This window comes from Monodelphis domestica, chromosome 1 (genome assembly GCF_027887165.1).
Source record: "Monodelphis domestica isolate mMonDom1 chromosome 1, mMonDom1.pri, whole genome shotgun sequence".
NCBI classification, from domain to species: Eukaryota; Metazoa; Chordata; class Mammalia; order Didelphimorphia; family Didelphidae; genus Monodelphis; species Monodelphis domestica.
This window is the reverse complement of record NC_077227.1, coordinates 19,544,594-19,564,653: the sequence shown is the minus strand read 5'-3', so window position 1 is coordinate 19,564,653 and position 20,060 is coordinate 19,544,594. Positions and strand designations below refer to the sequence as shown.

Genomic DNA, 20,060 nt, shown 5'->3' with positions numbered 1-20,060 from the left:
TGCCTAAGCACATCCCCTATGTGCCAAGCACTATCTGGAGCTATGGATAGCAAGTAAGCAGGAAACAAAAGAGAGGGGGAAAAAGAGGGAGGGGAAGGAAGGAAGGGAGGGAGGGAGGAAGAAGGCAGGCAGGAAGAAGGCAGGAAGGTAGGCAGGAAGAAGGAAGGAAGGAAGGAAGGAAGGAAGGAAGGAAGGAAGGAAGGAAGGAAGGAAGGAAGGAAGGAAGGAAGGAAGGAAGGAAGGAAGGAAGGAAGGAAGGAAGGAAGGAAGGAAGGAAGGAAGGAAGGAAGGAAGGAAGGAAGGAAGGAAGGAAGGAAGGAAGGAAGGAAGGAGGGAGGGAGGGACGGAGGGAGGGAGTAGAGAGGGAGGGAGGGGAGGAAGGGAGGGAAGGGAGGGAAGGGAGGGGAGGAAGGAAGGCAGGGAGGGAAGGAAAGAGGGAAGGAGGGGAGGGAGGCAGGGAGGGAAGGAAAGAGGGAAGATGGGGAGGGGAGGAAGGAAGGGAGGAAAGAGGGAGGGACAGAAGGAGGGAGGAAGGAAAACTAAAAAAGTACTACTTAAAAAGTAAAAAGAAAATGACAAATGCTGGCAGGGCAGTATAAAAACAAGTGCACTAATGCACTGTTGGTGGAACTGTGAACTGATGCAGTCAGTCTGAAAAGGAATTTGGAACTATGTCCCAATGACCCCTGGGTATTGGGTCTAGATCTTTGGCTACTTCTTAAAAGCTGTCTGATAGACTGAATCTTACCAGGACCTGACAAGTCTTATGTGATTCCTTTGAGATGGGTGACTTGGTAAGAAGCTGCGGCTGTCCTGATCTACCTCTGGATAAACTCCTTGGCCCTGACACTTGGGCTCTTAAGGGTCCATGGCTATCCTTGTTGGGAAAACTACTTCGCAGCCTCACTGCCCCGAGTCCGCTAATCAGAGCCCAGTGGATGCAGGGATGTGGACCAAAGATAGACCTTTCTTTGTATTCCTCTCTCTGTCCCTCGGTTTGAGGAGTATTCAATTAACTTGTCATTAAATTAAGTAAAGCATAAAGCTTTGTGTTCCATGAAACTCCGCCCTTGACTCCTCCAAGGTGGGCATCGGAGGGGGAGTGGGAATAGCAGGAGAGTAGAACCTTGTACTGTTGGAAACTCCCCCATCTTCTCAATGCCACTGAACTCTCATTTGTTTTGAAAGGTGCGTCATACCAGGAAGAAAACTATAGTTATCTCAAGGCAATGTCTGTTCTTTTGAACGAGACTATCAGATCTGGGTGGGGAGGCAGCACTCTCATCCTGAGACGGTCAGCCACTTTCCGGTGTCCAGGGATGAATATTTTTGGTTCCAGAAACTCCTGAAGCTGTTGACTATGGTTCAGAAGGGTTTCCCCTGTGTTAGGGATCCAAGGAAACCATGGATGTTTTCTTTCCTTGTTTCTAAGGAGATTCTCTTCTTCATCCATCTGCAAAAAATCTGGCAAATTCAGTGTGGGGAGGAAGAGAATCCGTAACTTAGGACCAGTGCAGCCACTTGGAAGGCTGATGTTGTGATCCTGGTGGGCTCTTTGGAAGCAGCATCTTTGCAAGAGCTGCGAATTAGCCATCTTACGTTTCACTTGCTCCCAGCATCCTCCTGGCCAGCCTTCCAATCCCTGTAAGTGGGCTCTTTCTTCCTGATACATCTACAGCCCATTTCCCAAATAGCGAGAGCTCAAAGTGTAGAGACGATGCCTTCCATTACTTGTCTACTCCTCACTGGGCTGGGCTCATGGCAGATCCTCCAAAGACTTGGACCCAAATGTGCATATCCAAGTTTGACTCCCTGAGAGGTGGGCAGACAAAGTGGCCACAGAATGAAGGCAATCACCAGGGTAACTCGGTGATACACCGGACAGAGCACCAGCCTGGAGTCAGGAAGCTTCGTCTTCCTAAATTCAAATCTGCTCTCAGACACTTACTAACTGTGTCGCCCTGGACAAGTCACTTCCCCCATTTGCCTCAGTTTCCTCATCTGGAGAAGGAAACGGCCAACTACTCCAAGATCTTTGCCAAGAAAACCCCAAAATGGGGTATGAAGGGTCAGACTTGACTGAAAACAACAACAATCACTTCCTGATTCACTTTCTAGCAGATGAAGGTGATGGTGAGGTTTGGGAAGTAATAATCAGGTTAGCTATGGAGTCAGGAGAAACTTGGATTCGAGTCTCGACTCTGATGGTGATGATGATGGAGGTGATGATAACATTTATTGATATAGATCACCTAACTTTTAGAAATATATATATATATATAGGTTATAAGTAGATATGTAGACTAGATTAGAGATATAAGAGAGGGAGTGTATATAAACCCAGTCAATCAGGGGCGGCAGGTGCTCTTCTCCCCAAATGAAAGACTGAGGCTAAACAAGGAAAACCAGGTTCAGATAATAGTAGCCGAGGCAGGATTGAATCCACCATTCTGTCCACTGCACTACATAGCTGCTTCTAAATAGTCGTGTGACCTTGGATGAGTCCCTGAACCTTTGAACCTTGGTTGCTTCATCTATAAAATGGGAATATTTTTTGCACTCCCTATCTCACAGAGTTGTAAAGCAAGTACCTTATGAAACCTTAAAGTGCTCCAAAGATGTGATTGCTTCATTTTTCTACATTTTAAAATTATAATGCTTTATTACAACATACATATAATTCTTTACTACATTAAATAACCAAAGAGGAACTGCCAACCACACCGTTTTTTATCTAATTAACAAAAGTTGGACTAGACTTTCTAGTCAGCCTCTCACTCAGCCTGGTGGGTTAGGTATATCAAGTATTACTCTCCTCATTTTGCAGAGGATACAATCCTGGCACAGAAGGCAAATGATTTGCCCCCAGCTGGAAAGTGAAAAAGTCAGGATTTGAACCCACAACTTTGGATTCCACGTCCAGTACCGTTGATGCTTCATTGAATCTTTTTCAGATAGATACAAGTAGCCGACCTGACCCAGACTGTTACTTCTCAGTATATATTAAATAGTTTCCAGAAGGTGATGAGCACCAGCAAACAAGCCCCTGTCCAGCGTGTGAACAGCTCCCCGACAGATCTCTTGGGCTCAGTTTTCTCTTCGGTGAAGGGACGGGGCTGAAGGTTCCATCCCCCTCGGGGACCCCTGGGCAGGGCGGACTGACTGCATCGTGTTCCTCAGACCTCAAACACTGGCGCCCAGCGTTTCCTTGGGGAAACAAAGCTACAAATACTACGGACGCTGTTGGGTTCTTCTAAGTGGTTTTAGTCTCTTACAACTAGTTAGGACTGAAAAATGCCAACGTGCGCCCGAGTCCCAGACCTCGGAGAACAACGGACGCCCGCTCTTCGCCCCTCGGAATCTTGAAGGAGTTCCTTCGCCTCCTTCATTCTATTCTCTCCCTGAACGCTCTTGCTCGATCACCCCAGCACCAAAGGGACTGACTCCGTGGAATGGCTTTCAGAGAACCTGGGCGCTCGCTTTACATTAAACAGCCAACCTTGAGTTCTTCTTTCACAACCCCGGATGCTGGACATCATCCCCCTCCATTGCAGACCCCACAAACCTGGGAGGATTCAGAATCAAAAACATTTCCTGGGGGCAGCGGGGTGGCTCAGTGGATGGAGAGCCAGGCCTAGAGACGGGAGGTCCTGGGTTCAAATATGACCTCAGCCACTTCCCAGCTGTGTGACCCTGGGCAAGTCACTTGACCCCCATTGCCTAGCCCTGACCACTCTTCTGCCTTGGAGCCAATACACAGTATTGATTCCAAGACGGAAGGTCAGGGTTATAAAATTAAAAAAAAAAAACATTTCCTAAGTTTCTTCCCACTTCATCTCCCCCCTGTTCTCCTTGAGGCCAGCCCAAAGGCGTAACCAGGGTGAGGAGCCTGGGCTTTGCCTCAGAGCCAAAATTCTGAAGGCAGAGGCAGCACAGGAACATCTGAGGGCAGACTCTCCGTAGAAAGGCTAAGGAGCCAGAGGGACCCTCGACGGCCATGCCCCAGAAGGGAGTTCCCTTTCCTGTCCCAGCCCCCATCCTAGAGGCAGCACCCCGGCACATTGAAAGCCTGTACTTCTTCTTTCTTGCCCAGAACACAGCTTTACTGGAGGCGAGCCACCACTGTCTACACTGCCTGGGAAGAATCGGCTTTCTGGAATTATTCCAGACTTATAAAGAATCTATTCGCAAGCTTTAAAAATGGGGGTGTTTGAGCTATTCAAGATGTTAATAGTTGCCCGTCAAAGTAACGAGCATTTGCTAAGCACCTACTCCATGCCGGCCACTGGGCTAAGGGCAACGAATGGCCCCAGATTCCCTGCTCTCAAGGAGCGTATAGTCTAATGGAGGAGAGAGCTCACAGGCTGGGGCCAAGCTGGGATACACTGGAGAAAACCAGCAGAGGGAAAGCCCCGGAATGGAGGGGACTGACTCGACCCCCCTTACAGACCTCCCTCAGATTTGAGGCTACCAGAATCCGACTCTCAGAGTGCAGAAGGGAGCCCGGAGGGCCTCTGGTCCAAACCCAGCCCCCCAAGAGCCCTGTCTATTCAGGAAGTGCCCATCCTGCCTCTCCCTGAAAAGAGCGTCGGAGAGGGGCAGCCCCTGCCCCCGGGGAAGTGTCTAGGCTCTAGGAGAGTTCTGATTGTCAGGGAGCTTTTCCTGACTTCACGCCTAAATCTGTTGGTGTGTCAACTCTCCATCACCCCTTTTGGGGTTTTCTTGGCAAAGATACTGGAGTGGTTGGCCATTTCCTTCTCCAGAGCGTTTTACAGCTGAGGCAATGGAAGCAAACAAAGTCAGATGACTTGCCCAGGACCGCACAGCTAGTAAGTGTGTGAGGCTGGATTGGAACTCAGATCCTCTCCTCCGCATCCCCGAGCTTTCCCCAGCCTACATTTGCCCCTTGGCAACTTGTACCTAGTGCTCCTAATTCTCATGTCTAAGCCAAAGCAAAATAAGTCACGTTCCCACGTGGCACGACAGCCCTTGAAATACTGAAGAATGGCCTCGCTCGCCCCGAGTCTTCCCTCCTCGGGGCTCCACATCTGGCAGCAGACCTCCAGAAGCTCTGAGCCGGAGGCCCTTGGAGAGAGCGGCTCCCGGGGCAAGAGCGCTGGGAGAAAGCTCCACAAAACCCAAACTCCGCTCCCAGCTTCTGTTCCTTCCCGACGCGGTTACTGTAATCAGCAAAAAAGCCTAATGCATAAGGAGTTGGACGCGCCCCCGCTTTGGGCTTCTGTTTTCCAAAACTATTTCCACCAGCTCCCAGCCCCGAGCAGAGGGGAACGGGGACCATCCCATACCGAGAGAGAAGGCTCCGCGTCCCTGAAATAGCCTCGCTTAGAGAGGGAGTGAGAGGAGCTCGATCTCCCCATCGCGCCCCTCCAAAGCCCCCGAGCAAGCGCTGGAAGCCCAACGAGCAGCGCGCCAAGACCCAGCGAGAAGCCTGCGATGCCCCAATCCCCATGGAATGTCTCTGCGCCCCCACACTTTCCAGGCAAGCATGCCGTGTGGAAAGCCAAACCTCAGGCTGGCGTGCGCCCGCCTACCCGCTCTGCGGGTCTGCAGCTGACCACAGCTCTGCTTCCCGGCAAATTCTTCCCTCCAGCTGCGGAGGAAGAAGCAGACAGGTGAGGAGGCCGCGGACGCCGGGCCCCCAAAGCCCGCTCCTGCTGCCCCGGACGAGGTTCTTCTCTCCTTCCCTTTGCTGCTGAAATGCCATTCATTCAAAATGGCCCCAGAGGGCTGGCAGCCAATGAGGCTGGGATCCATCCCCTCTGGAGGGCTTCGTCAAAGGGACTGGCAGGCGCGAGGGCTGGGGAAGCTGGACCAGGAGAGCCGGCGTGCACGCTTGGGAAGGGGGGGGGCGTCTGGGGAAGGAAGCCCCCCGCTCATTTCTTCTCCTTCCCCAATCCCCATCTCCCACCACGACAAGGGACTTGCCTGTGGTCCCACCCGTAGGGAGCATCAGAAGCAGCCCCGAGCGCGCAGCTTGTGCCTGGAGACCCGTCGTTCTTCCTGCCACATCTCTGTGCTTTCCTGTCATCAGCGACCCTCAGTGTCCCTCTTCAGGCTTCGGAAGCTCGCTTACTGGTCTAGTCGACCCTCATGCCTAACCTTTCTTTTCCTCAACTCTGGCATCCGCCCTCCTGCCAAAGCAGGCAGGATGGCTGAAAGAGTAACCAGAAGCGGGAGCGAAAGCATCTGCTGACAGCCAGGATGCAAGATGCTGAGGGCAGATTCGAACCCGTGGCTGGGTATAAGAGGAGGAGACTCAAGGGGATAAATGTAAAGCCTTCTGGTGGGTTTGAAAAACCAATGTCCCACGTGTAAATAAGCGTGAGGATCCACAGGGAAGTGAAGCATTTGCCTGAAAAAGACCTAAAAAGCTACCTAAAAAGCTGGAAGGGTTTTAGGGGGGCTGCACATTCACAGAGAGTGAGAAAGCTACAGCAAACTTAAGCTTGAATCAGATTAAAATAGAACTGTGGGAACTGCTGGGTGGCTCAGTGGAAAGAGAGCCAGGTGCTGGATTCAAATGTGACCTCGGATATTTCCTAGACGAGTGACCCTGGGCAAGTCACTTAACCCCCATTCATAGGAAAACCATCCACATAATTGACCATATCAACAACCAAGCCAACAGAAATCACACGATTATCTCAATAGATGCAGAAAAAGCCTTTGACAAAATACAGCCCTCATTCCTTTTGAAAACACTAAAAAATAGAGGACTAGAAGGAGCTTTACTAAAAATAATAAACTGAATATATTTAAAACCATCAGAAGCGTCATCTGCAACAGGGATAAGTTAGAACAGGCTCACTCACTGGAGAGTCCCAACCACCTTGGGAAGTGGACATGATGCTGAGGCTCAGAGAGAAATGACTTGCCCACAGTCAAACAGTTGATGGAACAGGATTTGAACGGGGGTCTTTCCGACTCCATGAAGAGTTGGACACGACTGAAAGGACTGACAACACACACTCTCCCCTTGACTGCACACCCCTCCGTGTGTCCCCCAGCTGCAGAGCCTCCTGATAAGACCAATATCTCCCCCCACTGAGCAAGCCTCTTAGATTTTCCACTCGGTATCCGCTGGATTCCCTTCTGAGATTTTTACAGTAGGTGTGATCGGTGTCTCCTCTCCCGGTATGAGGAATATCATCAGACCATTTACCGCTCAGGAAGGGAGGGCGAGAATCGGAATCACAAAATGTCTGAAAACAACTGTCAGAAACTGTTTCTCTGGGTTATTGGGGGGGAAAAGAGTCCTCAACCGCTTCAACTCGTCAAGCACTGATTAAGCAACTACTGTGCGCCAGGTGTGGGGATTCCCAGATAAAAACAAAGAGGACCTCGAGCGCAGGAAGCCTCCTTTCTCAGAGATGTCAGAGGCTCAAGTCCAGCCCAAGCACGGGTTTTACAGATGAAGAAAGTGACTCTCCAAAGTGATTTCCCCAAGGTATGCACCAGAGCCTGGATCCAAACCCAGAACATTTGGCAGCAAGTCTCCTCTCCTCTTCAGAGTGCACCAAGCTCAGAGCTGTGAATGGATCCAATCATTTTGGAGAGCAATTTGGAATGACACATCAAACACCAGCAATGCCAGTGTCAGGTCTGTTTCTCCAGGAGGTCAGGGAAAGGGGGATAGAATGTATGTTCCAAACTATGGCTCTCTTGGTGGTGGCAAGGAATTGGAAAGTGACGAGAGTCCCATCCATTGGGAAATGGTGGACCAAGCCGAGGTACACAATGGCGATGGAGCATCACTGGGCCATGAGAAGCAATGAGCAGGCTGATTCTGAAAAAGCTGGGCAAGAACTACACAGGACAACAAGCAGGGAAAGCAGGAGAACCAAGAGAACGCTGTACACAGCAACAGCATTCATCGGAGAGAAACGATGAGGACGTCGTCTCCAAGGGGAACGGAAAGGGGCAATCGGGAAAGACTTGATTTGTTTGAACAATCGGGGAGATGCGGGGAGGGAAGGAAGGGGCTGGGATGCTTGTGGATGGGATGAAAAGTAAGAGGAATACACGAGGTTTGTGACTTCCTCCACATACGATCTGCTTTTGCATTGTGTGCAATGATGCTTGTTTTGTTTTGTAACATTTGGAATAAAAAACAAGAGTGCCCCCAGCCCACTTAGCGAGCGTTGCTATTTCTTTCCCAAGGTACAGAGGCAGAGGAAGAGGAATCCCCCAAAACACAAGAGAGCTCGTGGAAGAGTAAGTGCAGGAATCCAGAGATGGCTTCCTGGCTCGGGCTCCCAGAGATGACCGCCGTGCCCAGATTATGACGAGGCAGGGACAAAAACCCGAGTCCTCTGACTCCAGCTCTGGCATTCTGTCTAGAGCAGGTGAGTAAATCTGGGTTCTACCCAAGACAGAAGGATGGTGAGTACAGGCTTGGAAGGAGAGGATCTCAGCGTCGGAAGGAGCGCCCAAGGCTATGCTGTCCAGCCTCAACCTGGACGAGAAGTGGCCAGTGAGGGGGGAGGGGTCCCCAACCTCTTCAGGCAGCCCATTCCACTTCTGGGGGAGGGGACTAGTTCTCAACATAAAGGGGTTTTTCCTCTTATCAAGCTTAAATGGATCCCTTCCATGCAGTGCTCTAGGTATTGCCCTCTGCTATTAAGCGTCAATAGAGTTCCAGATTATAAGATCACTGACTTAGAGCTGGCAGGGACCTGGGGCCATCTACTGAGGCCAAGCCCTCAAGTGACAGAGGAGGAAACCCAAGTCCCAAGGGCCCTCCGTGCCTTGGCTCAAGGTCACCATCAAGGACGGTGTCAAAGGGGATCCCTAATAAGGATAATCATCATTTTTCCAGCTCAGCAAAGTCGGTTCTCGATGGAGAGTCTGGCTTGCTTCGGAAACATTTATTCACCAGACACCTGGCCGCTGGGGAATCGGCTTTCTTCCTCCCTCTCCTTTTCCCTTTCTTTCTCTCTCTCTTTCTCTCTCTCTCTCTCTCTCTCTCTCTCTCTCTCTCTCTCTCTCTCTCTCTCTTTCTCTATCTCTCTTTCTCTCTTTCTCTCTCTCTCTCTTTCTTTCTCTCTCTCTTTCTCTCTCTTTCTTTCTCTCTCTCTCTTTCTTTCTCTCTCTCTTTCTCTCTTTCTTTCTCTCTCTCTCTTTCTCTCTCTCTCTCTTTCTTTCTCTCTCTCTCTTTCTCTCTCTCTCTTTCTTTCTCTCTCTCTCTTTCTCTCTCTCTCTTTCTTTCTCTCTCTCTGTCTCTCTCTCTGTCTCTCTCTCTCTCTCTCTCTCTCTCTCTCTCTCTCTCTCTCTCTCTCTCTCTCTCTCTCTCTCTCTGTCTTTCTCTCTCTTTCTGGGTGAGGGGGCCATAGCAACTTATTAAACCATTGGCTAAGGGGTGAGCAGGGTTACAATCACCCACGAAGCAGCCGCTACGATACAATCTCGGATCTCTGGCATGTAGATGCGAGTCACGGAACATTACACATATTTTTTAAAACTTCAAAGTCAGATGTCCCAAATCGAAGTCACGCTTGGATTAGACAGTGTTCAGGCTATCTGAATACTAGGCCAATTCAAAAGAGAGAAGAAAGAAAAGAAAAAGAAAAACTGGTGACCTTTTCTCAGGTCCCTGCCCACCAGGCTGGGCATTTCCATGACAAAGGTTCTCTCTGAAATCCAAACACAAGCTTTGGCCCCTACACTCAAGAACCGCCTGATGGGGGAAATAGCTCCCTCCTCAGGCCTCAGCCCATGACACCCAACCACTGAGCAGAGTCTTAGGAAAATAAGAAATGAAGGAAAGGTTTTCTAACCTGCCTCAGTGGATCCCAGGCTGAGAAACATGGTGGAGCACGAAGGGAAACTGACCAAAGGGCGTGTTGGGGAAGGCTCTGCCCTTTCATGGACTCTTGAAGTGATCAACGACAAAGAGGCCAGAAAGAAAGGCTCAAAATACCTGCAGCAGGAAAAAACCTGGGGTGGGGGGGAGTGGGTGCCCCCAAAGAAGAAGAGGCTGGAGGCACTGTGGTGTGTGAATGGAGAGGAACAGTTTGATACAATCAAGGGGAAATGCCAGACATTCAGGAAGGAGGGGACGGCTCAGAAATGATGGAGGAAAACAATACGCATCCTAACTATAATAATGTCATTGAATGAGACAGAATTTGGGAACGGTGCTTCGCCCAGCACCTGGCACGCCCTCTACAAGGGCCAGCTGTCCTGTGGAATAGAAGTCTGAAAGTAACCCTGACTCGGACCCGAACTCATGACAAACCTAGAGCAGGAAGAAAGATGATGAAACACAGTCTGCTCCTCTCTACAGAGAGGCAGAGACAGGACGGCAAATACAGCACAAGAAGTGAACACTGGGTCCATTTTGCTGAACTGGTTTTCTTTATTACAGGGAGGATTCCATGGGAGAAGGGAGCACATAATTAGGGAAACATCAGTCATTTCAAAGGACATCTAAAAAGCTTTATAAAATGCTATTGCTACAGGGCAGCTGTGGGGCTGTGTGGATAGCCCTGAGTTCCAATGTGGCCTCAGATACTTTGTAGCTGGGTGACCCTGGGCAAGTCACTTAACTCCCATTGCCTAGCCCCTATCATTCTTCTGCCTTGGAACCAATACAGAGTATGGATTCTAAGAGGGAAGGCAAGGGGGGCAGCTGGATGGCTCAGTGGATTGAGTTAGGCCTAGAGATGGGAGGTCCTAGGTTCAAATCTGGCCTCAGACACTTCCTAGCTGTGTGACCCTGGGCAAGTCACTTGACCCCCATTGCCTAGCCCTTACCACTCTTCTGCCCCTGAGGGAAGGTAAGGGTTTTAATAAACAAATAAACAAAGGAATGAATGAACAAATAAATAAATAAATGAGCAGATAAATAAATGAATAAACAAGCAGATAAATGAATGAATGAATGAATGAATGAATGAATGAATGAATGAATGAAAACAAATGAATAAACAGATAAATGAATGAATGAACAAATAAATAAGTAAATAATAAAATGGAAGGCAAGTGTTTAAAAAAATGAAGCTGCTTAATGATTTAACTATTATCAACCAGACAAAGATCTGGGCCAGTTCCAAGAGGCCCATGATGAAAAAGGCGATCTATCACCAGAGAAGAAACAGACAGAATCAAAATGCAAATGGCAACATGTCATTCTTCCCTTTCTTTCCTCCAGGAATTTTTCTCTAATGTAATCAGTCTGTGTCTTATTTCCCAACATGATGAACAGAGAAATGTGAATTACCTGATTACCTGTGTGTGACAACATAGGCACAGCTTGGGTCACATGGCCTGCCTTCTTGGGAAGAGGGGGAAGAGGGAGACGTAGATTCTTGGACACAGCTAATGTGAGAATTTGTTTCTCTTGAACATGTCTATTGATTATAATTTATTGCATATTTATAATCATATGTATCATATGATTGTTGTGCTACATATATTATGTTATGTATGTAAAAATAACAATTAAAAATTAATTAAATTAATATTAATTTTTATATAATTTAATAAAAATAAATTTAATTTTAATTTTAAAATTTTTTTAAATTAAATGACATGCTTTCCATGTAGCTAAAACCTCTTTTGGGGCTGCCTCTGCCTACTACATTAGGAGATATGGGGCTCTCTTGCTTTTCTCTCTGTATCCCCAAGACATGGCACACAGTAAGGACCTATGAAATGTTTGTGGACTGACTGGCAGGATCAGACTAGATGGCTTTGGAGGTCCTTTCCAGTTCTCTATCCATACTCCTGTGAGGTTCGGATCCCTCTTTGTGGATCTTCACCCATGAGGGTAGACCACTTTGCCAGCTGTTTTGGAGAAGGGATCCTTTTTCTTCCAAGGTCCCTTGTGCTTTGTTCAGACCAAAGAGGAAAAAACCTTGGGGGCAGAGTAGAGGATGATGGTCTCTAAAGAAATTGAGAGCCAGCAAGGGAGGTGGATGCCAACCTTGACTTCCAAGGCACCTGCTCTAAGCCCCTGGTTAGTCTGATTCTCAAAGGGTCCATAGACCCCCCATTCAATTCCCAAAGAGCACTCACCATCCCAGGAACAGCCTCCTATGTTTCAGGTGGCCAGGAAGGGGAAGAACTGCTGTTATTCTGCCCAATCAAAGCAACAAAAATAAATATGGAGATACCAGCTTTTGGGATAAGAACCCGCTATTTGACAAAAACTTCTGGGAAAATTAGAAAACAGTATAGAAAAAATTAGGTTTAGATCCATACCTCACACCCTATACCAAGATAAGTTCAAAATGGATATATGATTTTAACATCGTGATATTATAAGTAAATTAGGTGAACATGGAATAATATACCTGTCAGATCTACGGGGAATGAAAGAATTTAAGACCAAGCAAGAAACAGAGAACATTACAAGATATAAGATGGATACATTTGATTATATTAAATTAAAAAGATTTTGTACAAGCAAAACCAATGCAACCAAAATTAGAAAGGAAGCAACAAACTGGGAAAAATTTTATAACAAAATTCTCTGACAAAGGTCTAATTTCTCAGATGTACAAAGAACTAAGTCACATTTAGAAGAAATCAAATCATTCCCCAATTGATAAATAATGAAGGGATATGAATAGGCAATTTTCAGAGGAAGAAATCAAACCATCGATAATCACATGAGAAATGTTCTAAATCTCTCCCAACTAGAGAAATGTTAATCAAAACAACAAATAGTACTATCTTACACCTAGCTGAGTGGCCAATATGACAGTAAAAGAAAATAATACATTTTGGAGGGGATGTAGCAAAATTGGGACACTGATGCATTGCTAGTGAAGTTGTGAATTGATTCAACCATTCTGGAAGGCAATTTGGAATTATACCCAAAAGGCTTTAATATTCTTAGATCCAAAAATATCACTACTAGGTCTGTATCCCAAAGAGATTTTTTTAAAAAGGGAGGGTCTGTTTAGGGTCCTGTCTCTAGCCCTGCTCTTCTGACTGTCCATTTCTGAAAGGGACCAGTGACATTCCATAAAACTGAATTCTCACCCAGGTCTGCCATGCCCCATGTTCATGCCCTTTTTCCCCTCTGAGTAATGGCTTCCCTCTACAGGCTACATCCAACCAACCTTGCATGTACCATGTTTGTCCATGGCTGTCTGCACAGTGGGTCCCCCATCCATTTGACTCTGAATTTCTCAAGGACAGGAACAGTTCTATCTCTGTTTTTTTATCCCCAGTCCTTAGCTCAGCCCCAGGCACACAGTAGGAACTAGATACATATTTACTCACTCATCCCGGGGTCAACGAACTCTAGTGACTGCCTCTCACGCCCAGAATCAAACAGAAAGCATGAAGAACCTCCTAGAAGCCACTATTCAGAGGAGCCCTTTCCTGCTCCCTCTTGAGGCCTCATAAAATTACCCCGAACTTCTTTTTTTTCTTCTGTATATGCTTACAGGGATATGTCTGTGTGTCCTTACCCAATATGATATAAGTTCTGTCTCTGCATCACCAATGCCTGACAATGTCAAAGACAAATTGTGTTTGGTGTGAGAGTATTTCAAAGGAAAATTTGGTTCAAATGTGTGTTAGTGGGGCCAGCTAGGTAGGCTCAGTGGGTAGAAAGCCTGGAAATGGAAGGTCCTGAGTTCAAATCTGCCTTCAGACACTTCTTAGCTGGGTGATCTTGGGCAGGTCACTTCTAGCCCTTTCACCTCAGAGCCAAATACACAGTATTGAATCTAAGAGAGAAGGTAAAGGTTTTAATTTTTTTTTTAAAGTGAGCTAATAGTTGGAAAATGCTGGAGCCTCCAAAAGAGACCAAAATAAATGTGGCTTTAGGGTATACTAAATGTTTTACACATAGTATCTCATTCAAGCCTTATAACACGGAGCTGGAGGTGGGTGCTATTATTATCCTCATGCCCTATTGAGGTAGCTCACCTGACCCATTAACAGCCCTCCATCCCAGGCACTTTTTCCTGTTATTCAGCCTAAATCTGCCTCGACTAAAGCCACTCTTCCTTGTTCTTCCCTCTAAGAATAAGAAGAGCAAATCTGTAGTTTCTTCTCTAATAAGACAACCCTCCACATTTAGGCTCATTTTAAAAAAGCTCCGCCGCACGGTGGATCCCTGGAACCGGCCTGCCATTCCAAACTGAAATACAGCTCAGTGCATGCTGTCATACTGCAAGCCTAAGGAGAAATGGTGATAACTGACTCCTTCCATGCAACCAAAAGTCATCCAGATCCTGGAAGGAGACGGTTGGCCCTAACTGGGACCTGCAAGCAGGGTGATTTAGCAGAGAAAGCCTGCGGGTACAGGGGGAGGAATGAAAGGCAATGGAAGAGACATTATTAGGAAGGCAGTTTAATACTGTGAAATGAACCCACATTTATTAAGCACCCATTGTGTTCAAGGTGCTATGCTAAGCACTTTACAGAGAAGGACCTGAGTTCCCACTTCTAACACATCTAAGCTGGATGACCAAAGGCATGGAAGTCATTTCCCCCTTAAGCCTCAGTTTCCACCTAATACTGACTTCACAGGATGGTTTAAAGCCTCAAAAGAGGGAAACAATGCAAAAAGCACTCTACAAAGTCAGATGTTATCAAGTCTGGCATAGTGGATGGGCTGCTGGGCTTGGTATCAGGGATCCCACCTGATCCCACTTTTAGCTGAGTGACACTCGGCAAGTCTTCTTTGAGTCCCCACTGTTCTGTCTATGAAATGGGGTGAATAGAAGCCACCACAGCATGCTGTGAGCATCGAATGAAAGGCCTGTGCTCCACGACACCAACATGAAAGCAAGCTACAAAGGCAAGTGACTCGGGGCTCCTGGCCTCTTGTTCTGTCCCTTAGCATCACAGTGGCCCTGACTGTGACCCCTCCTGCACCCCGCTGTGAAGAGCAGGAAGGAGCCTGGCATTTAAGAACACCTGGCCCCCAGTGTGCTCGGGCCAAGAGATAGTTAGAAATGTCAGACTGCTTCCTGTGGACCAGAATAAAGCAGAAACCCAGGAGGGAGGCATGACTTGTCCTAGGAGAGGAAGCAAGAGGGTGCAAGGTTCCAAGTCTATTAAGAGGAGGCCAGGAAGAAGCCTCACTTAGGTCAATCGGGGTCGAGAAGACTTCAGCCTCAACATATGGGCAACAAGATGCTGGTGTCAGTCATCCCTGGAAACTAGGCCAGGATGGGTGCAGAGGGTTTTTCCAGGAAGCAAACAAACATCACGACTCTTCCTTTCGAGCCACTTTCCTGTGGAGCATACTCCTCAACTGGGAAGAGTTTCCCATTAAGCTGAAACCAATAAGGTAATAACTAGGGACATGTTGGATAGGAAAAATTAATGCAAAAAAGGGGAGAAAAGCAGGATGAGGATAGGGACTGGGTCTACTATTTCACTTGCATAGGAAACTCTACCCCTCGAGATCAAACCATTCTCTGCAATTTATCATCTTGGGGCAGCTGGGTGGCCCAATGGATAGAGCGCAAGGCTTAGAGTCCAGAAGACTATTCTTCCTGAGTTCAAATCTGACCTCAGGCACTTACGAGCTATGTGACCTAGGCAAGTCACTTCACCCTGGTTACCTCAGTTTCCTCATCTGTAAAATGAGTTGAAAAAAGGAAATTATCTTTGCAAGAAAACTCCAAATGGGGTCACAAGGAATTGGACCCAACTGAACAATAACACAATCTGGTGTCATTTTAGAGATGTCTGAGGAACTGAGAGACTGTGATTTTCCCCAGGTCAAATACCCACTGTGTGTCAGAGGCAGGATTTGAATCCAAGTTTGTCCGCTAGACCACAGAATAGGCTGAATGAAGAAAACCCAACGTATGTATGGGAAACAGGGAAAGGGCCTACCATGGAGGGTTGTCCCCAAATGAGGGAACATGAAGGAACTTCTGAGTGAGGAAATTCAAATCTTTCAAAGAAGGCTTAATTCCAGCTCCACGGCTAAGGATTACTGCTCAGCGGCAAGTCCCGTCACCTGTGGGATGGAGCTGCCTCACCTCTAAAGAGTGGGTTGGACAGAAGGTGCTTCTCAGGAGCTTTCATCTCTCGCTCCGGGGCACTAGGATTCCATCACTGTCATAGAAAATTGGACCAATTGTCGTGTCTATTTTGCTCCAACTTAGGTTTTTAAATCCACTCAAGTTGTTATTGTTTACTCTTTTTTCAGTCGTGTCTACTTCTCCGTGACCCTGTGTAGTGGCTTCTTGACAGGGATACTAGAGTGGTTTGTCATTTCCTTCTCCTACAGGTGAGGAAGCGGAGGCAACCAGAGTAAAGTGACTTGCCCAGGGTCACACAGCTAGCCAGGGTCCGAGTTTCCCTCAAATGAAGGGCTGCCTGAGAAGTGGGGACCCTAGAGATGAGGTCCAATGCCTCCATTTTTCAGTTGAGGAAAGGGGGGCCCAGAGAGACGTGTGCTCAAGGTCACACAAGTAGTAAAAAGGATTCAAATCCTGCCCCTCGGCTCCCCCAAGGTCCCCACAATGGTACACACACCTGCCAGGGCAAAATATAGGCTTCCAGGATAGAACTTGAGCCCAGCAGGGGAAAGCGGCAGCCCCAATGGAGGCCGGGCCACGGGGCCCGCAGCTGCTCACGGCAAGATTGAGTTGCCTTCTTAATATAGTCGCTTTTCCCCTTTGAGGCGGTCCAAACGCTCTGGCCCAGGCGCCTGGCCCTGCTCTTCTCACAGCCGGGCCACCGGGGAAGGCGGCCCAGAGCAACCCTGGCCAACAGCGAGGATTCTCACAGTTCAAAGGCCGGGACGACGGACCAGGAGCCCTCCAGCATCGTAAAAGCGAGATGAAGAGAGCGGCTGGCTCTGCTGGCTCTGTTTGTTTCTGCTGCCTAGCAACCAGGGCGCTCCTGAAAGCGTTTTCCCTCTAAAAGGCACCTGCCCGGCTGCCAGCATCTCTGATTGCAAACACACCTTCCTGGCCGGCCCATGGAAATCCGCGGGCGCAGCGGAAAGAATGATAGAGCTGGGCTCGGACGACCCCGTCTGGATCTCGGCGCCGACGCCGGCGAGCCGTGCCATCCCAGACAGGGCAGCCCCTCAACCTGTCATCCTAAAGAATCCGAGGCTCGCGGGGCCGCCCCGTGGCAGAGATCACTCCACAGAGGGGCCCCGCGCAGAAGTGTCGAGGGCCGCATTCGAACCCAGCACCCCCCCCCCGCCTGGCTTCCTGCTGCCCCCAGGGTGGGGGTCCGGCCAGGGCACTGTCTGCACAGAGACTGGGATTCTGCAGGAAGAAGGACGGACCTCTGGCATGAAGAGGACCCGGGAAGGAAGGTCCCCCCTGAATTTCTTCTCTTGCCTCCCCCACCCCGCGCCACTTCCTGCGCACCCGGTGCCAAGCGCTCCGGACACGACATCCTCCGGGGTGCAGCACTCCAAGGGGGCACGTTTGGCTCTCATTTGGGATCCGGGCTGCCAGCCCCGGCCTCGAGGGCTGATATCCGAGCCTGAAAGAAGCCTGAGGCATGCGAGCAACGTGGGGGGACAGGTGGCCGCACGCCGGCCCGACAGACCTAGACCCCCGGAACGCGGGGGGCTCCCAGCGGAGGCCTCCTCCAGCCCCAGAAGGGAGCCCCCAGAGACAGGCTTCAAGGCCTGCCGTAGCCGCTCCCAAAGAATCCCTCACGGAGGAACCCGGGGAAGAGGCGACCCCAGGGCTGGCCTGGCTAGCAGCGACTCCCCAATAAAGGAAAGAGGGCGGCAAGAGGAGAGAGCCTGTGGGCGAGCCTTGGGCACGAGGCAGGATCCAGCCGGGCGCTGGGAGTCGGAAGACGCCTCTCCGGGAGATCGAATCCAGCGTCAGACACTTCCGCCCGCGGGACCCTGGACAAGTCACTTGACCCGGCTGGCCTCAGTTTCCTCATTGGTCAAATGAGCTGGAGGAGATGGCCAGCCCCTCCAGGATCTTTGCCAAGAACACCCTGAAGGGGTCCCCAAGAGCCCCACACAAGTGGAACGGCCAAGAGGCAACCACACCAGAGGGGGGCTGGACCCGCGGACCCCCCCACGGGAGCCAGTCGTGCACTCCAAGGCAAGCGCTGACGCTGCAGACATCCACGAATGCTACAAAACACGCTAGTCTGTTGTTTGGTTGATTTCTAGACTTAAGAAAGTGATGAAGAAAATGTTAATAATGCAGGTGTGCACACGCACACGTGCACACACACACACACACACACACACACACACACACACGGGGGGGGGGGGGGCAGTGAGGTGTTAAAATATCCAATAGGGCAGCCCTGCCTCTGACTACAATCCAGCCCATCCTTTGACTCTGAATGTAGACCACAAACCGCCCCTGGTCGCTCTGGGCTTCCCCAAATGGTCACAGGAGGCACCGAAGCACAAACCGGCGCAGAAGCCTCGGCCCGCTGGGGCATGAGGTGCCTTCGAGGCTCTGGTTCTCACCAGGCTTCAAGCCTTCAACTTCTGGAAAGCTCCGGCTAAGAACTGGAAGGCCGGCTGGGCCGAGCGCTTGTTTGTGCAGACGAAGAAATGCATCTGAGGTCCCACAAAGAGCGAAGATCTGAACCCCAAAGGCCTGACCCAAAAGCTGCCCAGTTTGTCATGATACCATAAAGACAGGGAGGGGGAGAGAGTGGGAGGGACGGAGGGAGGGAGGGTGGGCGGGAAGGAAGGAAGGGAGGGAGGGAGGGAGGGAGGGAGGGAGGGAGGGAGGAAGGAAGGGAGGGAGGGAGGGAGGAAGGGAGGAAGGGAGGAAGGGAGGAAGGGAGGAAGGGAGGAAGGGAGGAAGGGAGGAAGGGAGGAAGGGAGGAAGGGAGGAAGGGAGGAAGGAAAAACACATGATTTTTAAAACTTATCAATTCTGAGGGATCAAAGTTAATGTCTTGCCGCAGAGAAACTCACTGTAGATTCCATGAAAAGCCACCTTTGGGGGACTTGCTATCCCGTTATCAGGGGGCCAAATGCCAGTTTTGGATTTACAGGCTCCTGGAGTTTGAATTCTGCGCGGGCCGGGTGTCGGGTGTCCCTGGACAGTTCACTCAGACCAGTGGTCTCCAAGGTCACCATCAGCTCTAATACTATCACGGTCTCTAAGCTACAGTTTTTTGCTCTGAACAATGGGGCTCACACAGCCTGCCGCCCTGTCCCTTCCGAGGCTGATGAGAAGATGACCTCCCCACTGCCCAGATAGCACTCTGAGCCCACTGGCAGTCCAGGAAGGTAAAGCCCGACCCTGAGTGTCTGGGTCAGGATCTGAATTCCACCCTTCCTGACTCCAAGTCGGCCACCCAGCTGCCAATATGACCTCCAGGAGGGTTTGGGCGCCTGCCGGTCTCCCCTGTGGGGTCTGGCAGGAGGACGGGAAGGGGAGCTGCCCAGGGCCCCTAAGAAGCTGTGACTGGTCCTCCCCAGGAGGATGGCAGAAACTTCGGTTAGGACGTTAGCGTCCAAGGGAGCCGGCATGCTGAGAATGACCGTTTTTCAGGAACCATCTCTGGGCTGCTCACTGACCTTCCCTGCTCATACTGTGTCCTGAGCCTGGTATTCTGGAAATGTTACAGCCTGAGAAACTGAGAAACAGCTGAGCTGTGGGGCTGGACGCTCTCCCCTGGAGGCAAGTCAGCTCACCTTTAGGAAGGATCCCCGATGTTCCAGGCACTGCACTAGGCACTTCTGCCAGACCTTCTCTCCTCACTGCCACCGTCATTAGCGATTATCATTACCGTCATTATTAATAATAATAATAAGTTAAGCCTCTCTGGTGTGCAGGAACCCCTTTAGACTTGGAGAATGCTGGAGACAAGGCTCGTCCGTGTTCCCCTGTAATTTCCCAGGTGGCGTCTCCCCAACATTTGTGCCTTCCTCCATATGGCTCAACATTTTATGGATAACAACGGAGCAGCATGCTTAATCATCCCCTAATCTTGCTACACGAGCCGTCTTCTCTCCAACATTTCCCTGAGGACCTCCTTCTCCTGCAGGATTCTTCTCTGGTAATGCTACAGCTCACGCCTGACTACGGAGGGCCTCCGCACCATACTTGGGGGGCCCCTGAACCTTAATTCTTCAGACAATGGGGTATTCCAAG

General features: G+C 49.6%; 1 protein-coding gene across 2 annotated transcripts in view; it reads right to left on the bottom strand.

The window, feature by feature from the left end:
- BICC1 (BicC family RNA binding protein 1) overlaps nucleotides 1-20,060 on the bottom strand; it is a 207,297-nt gene that overhangs the window by 117,593 nt on the left and 69,644 nt on the right. The window lies entirely within an intron of this gene.